A 14087-nucleotide genomic window follows, 5' to 3' on the forward strand; every position below is an offset into this window, starting at 1 on the left:
ATAAAAGAGGAAGGCATTAGGAAAAGATAAATGAGGACGGGAAATTGAGAGCACATGAAAAGAAGACAGATGACAGGAAGAAAAATCCACCCTTCTGTGAAACAATGTTGAAACCAAGGAAATGAAATCATCTTTGTTTCATGAAAAATATCTCTGATAGAAAAATGCCGAAGGACAGAAAAGCTTTTATGGCATTTTGAATAATAGGTGTTCATATATATGAGTTAGCATCTGTGTGTGACAGGATCTCAAACAGGACCAGATCGTAACCACTTTCAAAGCTTAAAAGTCATCTAGTAAAATTTCCCCAAAATATGTTACATAATTCCTTATTTCTTCAAGGTCTAACAGTCACAATGGTCATATTGCAATTGACTTCCATTCTATATTTAATTTTTAATTTTTTTTTAAGTTCAGTATTGACAAATTGCACATTTATATTGATGGTTGGTCACTTTGGTCTCACTTTTACATAAACCTAAGTTTTTCAGACTGAAGTAGCTCTAACTGGCCAAAGTTGCAGTATATTCTTAATATAGCTAATGAGTAATAGTTTCCATATCTTGTTGTTTCCGTAATGGTAACCTGAGAGTAACGTCAGCCTGCTGGGATAGTAAGTACAGAGATGCCATCTCTCCCCGCACTGCGCTGCCCATCACGTCAGCCCAGGGGAGACACACTGTCGCCCTCAGAGAAAACCCAAGGACTGTCCCAAGGACAGTTCCTTTAATGCCCATGGTTCTGCTACCAGAACATCATGCCTTTGCATCCTTTGCTATAATTCTGTTTGAAAATTCGGTGATTTCTCAGTAGCAAAATATATAAATGGACACATAGTGGGGGAAAAAAACTTCAGAAAAAGTTACAGGGAAAGGAGTATTCTTCTTGGACAGAAGACTGACTCTACCAAATCTAAGACATCTCCTAGCATAACATCGAGCTAAAGAAAGAAGATTCTGGAACCTGAGATTGTAGTTCTGACGTTGCGTCCCATTTTACAACTAACAATAATCACTAAAGAGCACCTGTCTCAGCATGTCCTCACCTGTCAGTGAGTGTGTCTCAAAAACAGAACAACTGGAGAAGTTCAAGTTGTTATAAGTTACAATCAGTAAACAAAAATATCTGTGTTTTTCTACCTGTGGGACAGAAAAATGGGCTAAAACAAAGATGACAATGGAAATAAATGTAAAGTCTTACATTTTGAAAGTAAACCATTGTATAAGTAGAATCTGGTAAAAGACAGCCCAAAAGTTAGTCCCCTAAAAGTGACCTAAAGATATTTTTGCTGACTAAAGACTATATTAGACAACTGCAGCTTTATGATACAATGCTTTTTATATTTCAAGGGATTTTTTAAATAGGAGATATATAAACTAGGCATAAATTGATTATATTGATATCTCATACAAATGTAAAATCAAAAGAAATCACAAGATAAATCTGAACAAAATTTTATTAAATTTCAACATTAAAAAGGCAGGACTGCGTGCTGTAATGCCCACAGTGTCCAATGTACATACATATTTAGGAAAGTGGCTGGAAAAACAGCAACAACAAAAACTATAGCAAAGTGCTTACAAATCTGCCACCTGGATGGAGATAAAATAAGCAAGTGGTATTATAAATTAAATTAGTAAAATTACAGTGTGTAAAGAATGGAAGAGAAGATAAATTAAGATGTTCTGGAGCATTTCACTGCACATGGCTGTTCTAAGTGTGTGACATGCATTTTCTCATATAAATTTTAAAATGCCTTGGGAAATACATTTAGACTTCTGAAAAGATACTGACAAACCATAGCTTTCCCAGAAAAAAAGTGCACAGGAAAGAAGAGTTGAAAATACTATCATCACAAGTATCACTGAGGAGATAAAACTGGGATAGGCCACGATGACTGTCTTGTGGTATTAGATGGACTCACCCGAGTCCTTCTAATACCACAAGACAGTCGACGAATAGGGTACAGAGCAGGTACAGGTTTGCTGGAGGAACTATTTTCAACAAGTCCAAGTGTTGTTGGAATATATACTATGATTATTACTGCCTTGCATACAAGAAAACCGATGCCTAGGGAAATTAATGTACCCAAAGTCACAATACAAAGAAAGATTGAATCCCAAGAATCTATGACTTTACAACACTGTGCTGTACAGGGAGGCAGAATTCCATTCATTCTAAAGAACTGACCAGTTAAAAGGGACAGGTTCAACCAGCTCACATCTGAGGCCTCTTCCAAATTTATGATTATTAATAATACATCATTTGTTCATAGAATAAGAGTTTGATTAGGCAATTGTTGCAACACATACTTATAAGTATATAACATTTACTATTAATCAGGAAAAAAATGTCCCTTTTTATAATTATACAATTCCCAAGGGTTTTGCTTTTGCATAAGAAAAAAGAAGTATGTCTTCTTATATAACAACCATCCTCCAACTAGTTTTTAAACTATGTCTTCTACATTCTGGAGCATCATAAAAATATAAAAGTAAATAAAAGTCCATGACTGTGTTCTTCGAAATACTTCATCTTGTTTTATTTTAACCACATTCTTGTGAGATATGGCTCAATATTCCATTTTATAGATGAATAAGTCTTACTGAGCCACACTTGTCCACCCACATACAGCTATTCATTGGCAGCTGATTTAATCTTTGGTTCTCCAGATATTTGGTCTTAAGCTTTCCCCAGGGTCTTACTTTGTTAGTCATAAGTGTTAGCCACCTCAGAAGGCAGTACTGAAATTACGTGTGACATAGGCCTTTGTAACATGTGGAATTTCTGTATAGAGCAGCCAAAGGGTCTAGAAATTCATATCTTGATCTGATGCTGTTGGATAATAGTGGCCCTCATGCATTTCACATTATTTGGAGAAAGAAGGTCAAACTACAGTGGCACCATATCTGCTAAAGACATAAGCACCTGATACATTGGGGATGAAGATATACACATGAAGATGAGGTAGGGAAGGGGTGGTGTGCATTAGTTCCATGGCACAGAGCAAGAAATATTATGCGAAAAAGATAGAAACATGATGGTATGTTCAAAGAAGCAAATGTTATTTTGAATGGTTGAGAATGGCATGATTAGACGAAGTGAGGTTAGAGAAGTGGTGAGTCAAAATGTGTCGAAAATGCTCTAGTATTTGACACCATTCTGGACTTCAGAAAACTCCCAAGGTGGAATCTGACAAGAGAATCAAGGAAGAAGGTAAGGAAGGGTTCCTTAGATGACAGGGCTTCCATGACCCTGGAAATAACAGTACACAAGCAAACAATAATTCTATCCATGTAGAAGCCTAGCCATTTTCCTGGGCTATGGTGGGTGGAAGATTTGATTTGATTCCATTCCATGTGGGGCTTAGGAAAGATGGAGGTGCACAGCTGGAGGAGCTGCTCACCCTTTCAACTGTTTCTCCTCAGCAAATGCCCCCAGAAGGCAAGCAAAGAACCACAGAGAGGATGGCATTGGCAAAGTACTGGAGAGGACAGCCAGGGCACACAGCTGGTGCACCCTCTATCCTTGAGGGTTTATGAATACACACACACATACACACACACACTGACACTCACACATGGACAGACATATACACAGACACACAGATTAGTAAACAAACTGGGCAAATACAGTGCAACACATTAGGGAACATAGAAAGGAAGGGTATAATCTGAGTGCCTAATATATGCCAAAAAATGCATATATGGTGGATTATATCATCAATCTTTGTATTAATGAACTTAGAGAGAGAGAGAGAGAGATCAGTCTACATGCATGGATTGATAGATAGGTAGACGATAGATAGATGGATAGATAGATAGATAGATAGATAGATAGATAGATAGATAGATGATAGATAGATGATGATAGACAGATGTAGATAGATTATAGATGATATAGATAGATGATAGATAGATGATAGATGATAGATAGATTGCTCAGGTGTCACAACATACAGAAGAACAAGTAAAGGTTTGACTCATATCTGCCTGACTCCAGAGTATATGCATTCTTTCCATTGCACCGCTTGAATCCCATAGCAACTCTTTTTTCTTGCAGCTATAGCAAAGTCGAACCACTGAACCACTACTAGGATTCCACAGTACAACTCTAGAAAATAAATAACCTTGACTTTCTCTCTTAAAAAAAAAGTCCCAGATTCTCATAAAAACATGTTTGTAACTGAAGTTAGCAGCCTGAATGTAATGGAGGAATGAATGGATGGTGAACAGATAAAGACACAGCTGTTATGACTTCATTAATATTGCCTGGGAGTGCATCCTTTGGTAAGTTAAATGCTACTTTCTCAAAAGCTGCTTAACGAAGGGAGCGTGCTACCATTTGTTTTCTGAAGCATCCACATTTAATGTGTTAAGTTCTTTCACCTACAATAAGAACTTGGCTTTAAAATACTTCATCAATTGCTCTGACAGCAGGACTCATCGTGCCCAGAACCAATGAGTTTACAGACTGCATTTGCCATGTTAAATATTCATAGCTGCCCAGAGATAATTTGGAAACAACTGAGCATTATTTTTGCCTAATTTTCATCATGTAATAAGCAGAGTTACACCTGGAGACACACAAAATACTCTTACTCCAATCCCTCCTGCTCACCTACCCCATTAATTCTGCTTATCTTTCCGCACTCCTCATATCAACTTTAATTCAGCCTTCTTAGAGAATGAAGTGTGAAATAGAAACAGGCCTGTTGGGGGCTTCATTGTGGTTATGGCCCCAAAGCTAGGGTTGCCAGGGAAAATACTCAACACTCAGTTAATTTAAATTTTGTAAGCAACTAATAGGTTGTTATATAGATATGCCCCATGCAATTCATCAAACACTTTGTGTATCTATAATTCAAATTTAAGTGTGAGTTCTGCATTTTTACTTGCTAAATCTGGCAACCTTACCCACAAGGCATCTTCTAGAGCTGAGGTCCTAGTCGAGTGTATGGATATCCCTGACTCAGTATGCTTGGAGCCCAGTGCAGGGACAGTGAACAGAACATACCATCTTTAATTATGCTGGTAGGAAAAGACTGTGGGACAAACGTGGGCTTTGGAGACATTTCATCTGGATTATAATTCACCTTTGCTACTTATCAGTTGAGCATATTGCTTTTGCTCCCATTGACTTTGTTTCTTCATGTGTGCAATGAAAAAAATTACCTTGCTAGACTTTTTAAACTAATTTTCTTTGCCCTGAATCCCTTTGTCTTTGTTCCAAATATAGATAGCTTCCTTGAACACACACCAAGTAACTCCTCACATCTGGTATCCCCACAGGATGCTAAAAAAAAAAAAAAAATACAGAATCAATGTTTTCCAGGCCAAAAACCCAGCTACTCAGATTGTGGTGATTTTCCATAACACATGTTTTAGATTCCTAGTAACTTTGAAAGATAAAATGAGGTAACTCATGTGAAATCACCAACCATGCCCAGAAGTCATTCAATAGTCAGCAAATGTTAATTCCCTCCCTTCCATCTCTCTTAAGTATAAGCAAAAACAACCAACTCAGGAAATATTCTATAAGAAGATATCTGGTCAGTCAGGATCCTCTAGGACACTGGTCCACTTCTAAGGCTGCACAAAACACCTGAGTGAGTTGGAAGCTACACCTTTGAGAAATCCTCATGCACCATCCACTACTTAAACAGGAGAGATCTCCAAAAGTAATTTTAGTGATTGACTGAGAATTATCTAGAACTAAACAACATGGCCTTGGGTTTCTTTGATATTTTGTTTATACTGTTTTTTAACTATTTAAGAAACCTAAGAGTTAAGAAAACCATACACCATTTAAATTCTTTTAAAATTATTAATTCAATAAATATTTATTGATCTCTTGTAATTATCCTAAGCATTTCATCTCTTATAAGATGCAATGATGAGTAAGTTCTGTTCTCATAGAACTTGTTTTCCCATAGGGAGACTTATAACAAAATTGAACAAATAAATAAGTTAGACGGTAATAAATTCCATGAAAAAACACCAAGAGACTAATTTGAATGATTTAGGAAAGCCATAATATAAGGTGGCCAGGGAATGTCTCTTTGGAAATGTATTTGAACTGAAGCCTTTATGATGAGGAGGAACCAAGCGTGTGCAGGTGAGTAACATAGCTAGTATGGAGAGAACAGCTAGTGCAAAGGCCCTGAGGTAGATAGAAGAACTAGGAGAAGGTGGGTGAAGCAGAAACCTGGTGAGCTTGGAGGAAAGTGGTGGGAAGTGAATCAGGGAAGTAGGCAGTGCCAGGCTGTGGTGGACTTGGCATGGCAACAAATGATGTCTGTATTTCACTCTAAATCCATTAGAAAGTTTCATGCAGGGAATGGCGTGATTTGATCTACATTTTAAATAAAAGTTATATGTAATTTAAATCATAATGCAGTTTGCCTTTGCTGATAAGGATCAATATTTCCAAACACGTTGCTTCACCCTGGTCCTGTTAACTTCAACTTCTTCATTAGGATGTTTCCTCTTCTGCACACAGAAATCCTACCCTTCCCGCAAAGACCAATTCAGTCCGCTGTGCCCGTGGCTCTGCTCATTGCTCCTCATCCCACTGCTTCTCCAGGCATCTGCCCTGGGTTCTTTTTCTGTGCTTGACACAGAATAAACCGAAATTCATCTTTACAACACCCACAGTTGTTCAAAGAGCAAGCATTTGGTGGATATTTGAAGTAAAATCTTGAGCTTGGCCCACTAGCTGGGGTTTTGCATGCAATGCCTTCTGGCAACCTTCCACGCAGCTTTCTAAGGGAAATCTGATCACCCCCCTGCTTGGAAGCTCTGAAGGCTTTCTTTTACCGGAGAAAAATACTTCTCGGAAGGGCTTAGAGGGTCATCATAATCAGCCTGACCTGATTAGCCAACCACAGCATCTACCGCACTCCCCTTCGCGGCACTAGGCTTCCCGCATTACCCAGGACTCCCGGCCACGCCCTAGCCCCCTGTGCTCTTCCGTCTCGGCCTTGCTGTGCTCTCCCTTGTCCCCTTCCCTCCTGTCGTCTTCTGCCACCTCCCAACTGTGGGGACACCCTTTATTCTTCCACGTACAGGTGCCTCTGACGGTGCCAATGGGATGTGGGCCTGTCCTCCTCCGTGTCCCCCTCTCCCAGGATTTGCCAGAGTAGGGTCCCTAAAGCAACAGGCTTCCCTGGAAAATAACTGGGGAAACGCTGCCCGCTACCATCTGCTCTGAGCTTCACGAAGGGACGGAAGCATGCTGGAGGCCTTGAGGAACCGAGCAGGGCACGGAACCTGGCGTTTCAACTCCAACCCTATGGGCGTGTGTGAGCATGAAACACATGCTCACATCCTGCAGACGCGTGGGAGGCCCTTAAGTTTTGTAAAAAAAAAAAAAATCACCAAAAGAAAACATCCACTAACACTTCAATGAACGCCCTGCGTGTTCTGAACTACAGTCATTGGCTTACAAGTGTGTCCCATGCAATGAGCTGTGACCTGCTTGAGAGTCTGTCTCGCTTGTCTTTGTGCCACTCTGGCCGGGCACAGGGCCTGACCCCCCGCAGGGGCGCCCCCCGGTCTGACTGTCGGAGCCGTGTGAGCCCACGAAGCAGACTCTGCGGGTGAAGAAGAACCTGCACCCCCCCTCTCCTCCGGCTTTCGGGTGCTTGGCCCGCGTCCCCTTGTTTCTCTCTCACTCCTCGGGACAGCTGCACGTCTACCTCGCCTGCAGTTTCTCTCCGGTGACAATCTGCACATCCTCGCTGCTCATTTCTTCCCCGTCTCTAGGGCACCCCAGGAGATCTTCGGGATCTACCATCAACTTCTGTACATTTTAGGTAATTAACATATGTGTGTAATCAACCCGATACTGCTTACCATCTCAAATACTTCTTGAGTCTAATGTGAGAACATAAAAAGCCTTTCTGTCAGATCTTATTTCAATCTAATCAATCACCCTTTATAAAAAGTTCAATAATTTCATACGTGTTTAAGCTATGTCTTTGTTTATGCTGTTAATCAAAATGTTTCCCTAGAAGCAACTAGAAGCTCCACTCATGGCTGTTCTTGATCCTTCATATTACTATTTTATTGCCCCAAATCCACCCTTCACTAAATTGATGTAAAGCCATATTTTACCACATTACAAAATAAGTTCATGAGAGTCTAAGGTTCTGTTGAAGTCTATATAGAAACTCCCAATCTAGTCATTTATCAGCTTTATAAAAATATATTAATTTAGCAAAAATGTAATAGTAAACTAAGTAAGTTTTCAGTGAACAGCACTATTCTTTCAAGTGGTTCACAGCAAATACCTTCTCAGTGTCTACCAATGAAACTTTATTAACCAGTTCTGGAATTTAGCTTCAAGTGTTTTTAAAGAAATGTCAGTTTTCTCCTTTTTAGAAATCATAATTAAAATATCTGCATATTTTCCAGTGTATCTTTTGGCTGTGGCCATTCCTCAAAGACCACGGGAAGTTTTTACTCTCACCTGCCAATTTTGTCAGAATTTAATTCTTTTGATTTAGTGGTCATGACTTGGTTTAGAGACTTTTACTTCTAAACACTAGATGCACCACTATGTGCCAATGACTAAGATTCATCATGTGTATAATTAAGCCAAAATATTATCCTTATGGGTGTGACCAGGGAGTCTTGGAAATAACCAAATCAAATCAAGAGATCTCTTCCAAAAACAAAAACAAGAAAAAAAATAATTGGAGGGACTTATGTTCCATAGAGCTTATTAACACTTGTACTGAGATCCATGTTATGGACAAAAAAAGTCTGTGGAAAGTAACCTCACAGGATGATCTGATTATAAATCCCTCACCGGGAAGGTGTTGATGGATTGTCATGCCCCAGGCATAAAACTTCTCTAGTAAAAGGTTTCTCTTTGCCTTAAGCAAGCCCGCCCTGTCTGTCCATTGTTTCTGTGCATCTAGGCTAACACACTTTTGAAATAAGACACCTACCCTCAAGAAAGCACAAAATCTTGTTAACTATCCTGGAATCCAACCCCTACCTTTTTTCCCATCTTCATATAATCTTCTTCACTTTTCTTTCTTCATCTCAATTACATAAAAAAAAAGCTGCAGAACTGTCATTTTGCTGAGCACTTGAGATCTTGCTCCCCAGCATAAGTCCTCAGTTTAGCTCAAATAAGCTTTTATAAAAATACTCTACAAGTTTGGGCATTTCCTACATTGACAATGTTAAAAAAAACTTCTAGTGTGAAGAGAAAAGCAGTGGTCATATTGCTAAAGAGAAAGGTGAGAAAACAAAACTGTGCAAAAGTTTCTTCGGTGGGGTCTTGGCAGGTCATTGGAGAGATGGTTCACCTCACTGCTCCATTTGGCAAACGTCTCCAATCAGAGGAGATGGAGCTTTAGACCTGACAGCATCCAACAATAGGGCCACCCAACTAATGTCATTCAACACAGTGTGTCATCACAAGGAAACCTACAAGCACAATACAACTTTTGTGGGTTATCCTACATGAGAGACTTTTTGTACACTTGGTAGTTGTGATTCTGAATGTAAAGCTATAAACCGGCCTCTGGCTCATTTTTTATTTTCTTGCAGCTTGGACAATGTGAGTTGCTCACCCAAGATTCTTACGACATCATGGTGTTTGGAAAACATTATCCTCAAACCTTAGGGCCAGATGCAGAGCTGCACTGCGGCCTGGAACACTGCCGGGGGACAGCTTCTTCCAGTCATCCTGAAGCCCTAATTGTGTGACATGCCCACCAATTATTCACCATTAGAACTCCAGGGGTCCCGAGGAAGACAGGCTTAGGTTCAAATCCTGTATTAGCAACTCCCTTGTTCTTTGAATTAGATGTTTCACCTAAATGTACCTCTGCTTTGTCATTTATAAGAAAGGGATATAAATAGTTCCTGCCTCATGTATTTAATAAGAGAATGCAAATGTTGTGGCACATGTCTAGCATTAAATAATGTTGACTTATATTATTCTGACACGTCTGATTTCTCATGTAGTTTAATATAAGAAAAGCTAAACAAATACTTTATATCGTAACCCTTCTACAAACACACATACAAATATATTTGTATATAAATTTCCATTCTATATTACAGGGAAACATGATATCTTCAAATGAATAAAAATTTTTTTTTTCCGTAAACCTAAGTCAGAAATTTCAGCCTAGAGAAAAAAATCCTTACTTCTATATCTCTAATGAAATTCAAAAATTAGGACATCACATAAATTCATTTGACTGAGACGTGAGCCTGTTAAATTTAAAAGAACACACTGCAATTCATTCATAATAAGCAGAGTAGCATTAAGGAAAATAGCCCCACTTCCCATCATCCAAACAGAGTTTGAAACTGGTCACTGTTCAGATTACCTTCAGTGTGTATATGGTAAAATTTAATTAATAACTTTGTTAGTTCTGAATCTATCCATTTCTAAGCTTCTCATTATAAAAAAAACAAAAAACCTCAGTGTTTCTTCTTAAACTTCAAAATGCAGAAATTATTTTTAAAATTTTTTTAAAGGTTTCAATTAAAATTCTGATTTTTTCCAAGTTTTATAAATATTTTGATTTTAAAAAATGTATACTACAGCTTACTCAATCAAACTTTGCATAAATATATTATGCTATCCTAAAAACAATGCCAAATCACAAACAAAACATTTAACAGACAGTTCGTTTTATTTTCCCATGTAAGACTGAAACACATTAGCATGAAAGATTTCCCACCTGGTCCACAGCTCTCCCTGTGGGTCGCTAACATGGTTGCAAAGGGCATTGCGCCTGCTTTAGGACAAACATCTCTGATGCCTAGAGTATCAATGTGGAGCTCAGATGAAGTAATGAGATGAGCTCCGTGCCTGACCCCCGACACAGCGGCCAGAGGGTTCCCAGATGAGAAGCAGCCCTTCGTGACCAGGGTGCCTTCCAGACCTCGCCACTCGGACGTTCCCTTGGGCCCTCTGGATGGCCGTCGGGTTTCCCTCGCAGCTCCGCGGGTGCTTGCCTGTGCCATCTGATCTGTCCGCATGTGAGGGAGGCTCAGACATTGCACCCTAAGGATCTCAACCGTCCCTCGTGCATGCCTGAATGAGTAGGTTAAGTCATGAATTCAAAAAATCGTTTTGGTTATTGGTTTAACATGAACTAAATTTTTCCCCAAACACCTCACAATTTTGTGTTTTCATGCACCTTGACTACTACGCTATTCCAGAGCAGCATTTGTTGTTGAAATGTCCATTGTAGCAATCCCAGAAGCACCATTATGAATGTAATTAAAAATTCAGGAATGGCATTAAGGAAAAGTCCTTTTGAACGCTGACAGTTTTATGGACATTAGCTTTGGCATGGCTTATTCAATAGGGTAGGTATTCTTTACAATTAATAAATCAACTCAGAAAAGTTTTTGGTTAAGTGGTTTTAGTGAAGCTGATATTCTCTCTCTAGTGCTAAAGCAGTGACTCTAGAGACCTTAGAGGCCCAGATAGACTGAAATAGAAAGGTTTGCCCTAAAGTGGGAGCAACAGAGTGAGTATAGCTTTGGGCTATGGCATCCCTGGGTACAGTTTATCTGCTTTGGCTGGTACTCAGCTTAAATGTTTCCTCCCCTGGGGGGTTGTCTCTGAATTTCCCAAACCCATTTAACATTTAACTTTCTTTCTTTCTTTCTTTCTTTCTTTCTTTCTTTCTTTCTTTCTTTCTTTCTTTCTTTCTTTCTTTCTTTCTTTCTTTCTTTCTTCTCTCTCTCTCTCTCTCTCTCTCTCTCTCTCTCTCCCTCCCTCCCTCCCTCCCTCCCTCCCTCCCTCCCTCCCTCCCTCCCTCCCTCCCTCCCTCCCTTCCTTCCTTCCTTCCTTCCTTCCTTCCTTCCTTCCTTCCTTCCTTCCTTCCTTCCTTCCTTCCTTCCTTCTATTATATTTTGCCTATGTCATTTTTATTGATAGCACCTCTTATATTATTACCACAATTATGTGTAGCTTTCTCTCTTTTTTTTTTAGTGTCAGAGCCCTCAGACATAAAGGAATGTGGATTTTATATCTGTATCTTCAATATTCTATATATCTGGCACATAGTATAATAAGTGTATGTTGATTAAATAACAATATGATTCTTGAAACGTGATTTGGAGTTCCTGCTATAAATAAGGATTTGTATGAAGTACTGAGGTGTTGAGTCTGATCAATAAGAGTGCACATAGATGTGGCTACTGGGTAACAAAGACTTGGAAAAAGTACATGTGTTTCAGATTATCACCTTGTGAACTATGTTCCAGCTCAAGGAAAGATGAGATTAACATTGTCCAAAGCCAGAATGAAGAACTGACAATAAAGGAGCTCTAGAGCTCATTAAAACAGAGCTGGTACTGATCATTTTCAGTGCACCAATATACCCACATGATTAAATTGCCTACATTTCTGCTTCCCAGTGAATTTGTACCTAGAGATGCCTTAGTACTGGGATGAAGTCACCTGCAGTGGAAGAAATTTTATTTATATGAATTCTAAAGTCTCAAGTTAAATATGAAAATATTTGTTTCCAAAGCAACAAAAATAATTTTTACATCTTCAGTTAGAGCAACCTGTGGGGGTAAATAGTGTCTAGAACTAGTGAGATTAATGAAAACAGTTTCTTTACTAACCTAGTCAGCATTACCAACAATTCTTCATTAGTTGCCATTGTCTGGATGCGTGTGTAATCCCTTTAACTCTGCCTTGTTGCCCATCCGCTTCCCTCCGTGGCGATCTCTGCTGGAGTGAAACACTCACACACTGAGATCTCATTGCCTGTAAGGCTTTAGAGCTATGGTTTGACTCCACCTTTTGAAAGATTTGCTATGTCCTTAGTCTTGAGTTTCATATGGATCATCTACATTTAAATGATCTAATGTTTTTTCACCTACAAGTACCTAAATTATTTCAAATGTTTTAATAGACCTCTTAATATATATCTTGATTCCTTAGCAAACTGTGATGCTATCAGGTGTCAGTGTCACTGGAGGTCTTCAGGAAAAGCCCAGGAGGACGGTGACTGGCTGATGACTTTGAACAATAAGGTGACCATTGATGTAGCAATTTCTGTTTACTATAACCACAGCCACACCACTTTGTGCTATCTGAAGCTACCCTGTCCCCACCTACCACCCATGAGGTATTTCCTGTATCAGTCATTCTGCTACATAACAATTAAACTGAAGCCTCTGTTCTCCAAGCCTCCAGTCACCACAGTCCAGTGGGACAAATTGTGTCTCCATGTGCCCAGTGCCCATTATCGTCACAGTGACCGTTATGCTCAGACTTCCATGCTGCTAATCCTCACCATTATCAATAAATCAGAAAAGTACAAACCACATGTCCTTCTCAACATACAATTTATACTCTCCGGCGTGACCGTGACCGTAATTTTCTGTACTTCTTAGCCCAGATAACTACAGTCTCCTTTCCCTGCCAACTTCTTTTAGTATTCCCATGATGACTGCTCACTGAGTCCACTGAAATAGCCATCCTTCCATCACTTCTTTCCATACCACCTTACATTTCTAAATGCTTCCTTTGAATATTTTCTAGATAGATGTGATAAAAACTCCTAAGGGCAATAAAATGTAGGAATTGAACTGTCTTTGCCTTTTCTATAATCTAACACTGAGATAATAGAGCACCAGTAAATAATAACATGTAACAGGGAGATTCAATTCCAATATAAATATGCAATCTCTAATAGCTAATTAACCCTAAAACTTCCAGCCATACGACTACCAACTTGCCATCTTCTCTCAGATATAACAAAGGCTTCCAGAACTCAGCATTTCCAAACCAAATCTATGAAACATTTCTCATAAATTTGTTCCTTTCTCAGTAGATGGGCCCATTTTTTATTTAATATAAAAACTATAAACCCTGCAGTCATCCTAAGAATCTCCTCCTTCTAGCCTTCAACTTCAATTCCTCTCAAATACTTGATATCATATTTATCTATCCAACAATGTTTTCCTATATCTTGCCTGCCATAGGTGTTAAGAAATTTGCAATTTTATGTTTATTAGTATTATTGCCTGATTATCACCTGTAAGCTTATTAGACTATAAGCTCCATCGAATCACTTTTTGTTG

General features: G+C 39.1%; 1 protein-coding gene across 2 annotated transcripts in view; it reads right to left on the reverse strand.

Annotated features, from left to right (window-relative positions):
- NRG3 (neuregulin 3) overlaps positions 1 to 14087 on the reverse strand; it is a gene marked incomplete at its 5' end in the record, with an annotated part of 953079 nt that overhangs the window by 101812 nt on the left and 837180 nt on the right. The window lies entirely within an intron of this gene.

This window comes from Miniopterus schreibersii (assembly GCF_964146895.1).
Source record: "Miniopterus schreibersii genome assembly, chromosome: 14".
NCBI classification, from domain to species: Eukaryota; Metazoa; Chordata; class Mammalia; order Chiroptera; family Miniopteridae; genus Miniopterus; species Miniopterus schreibersii.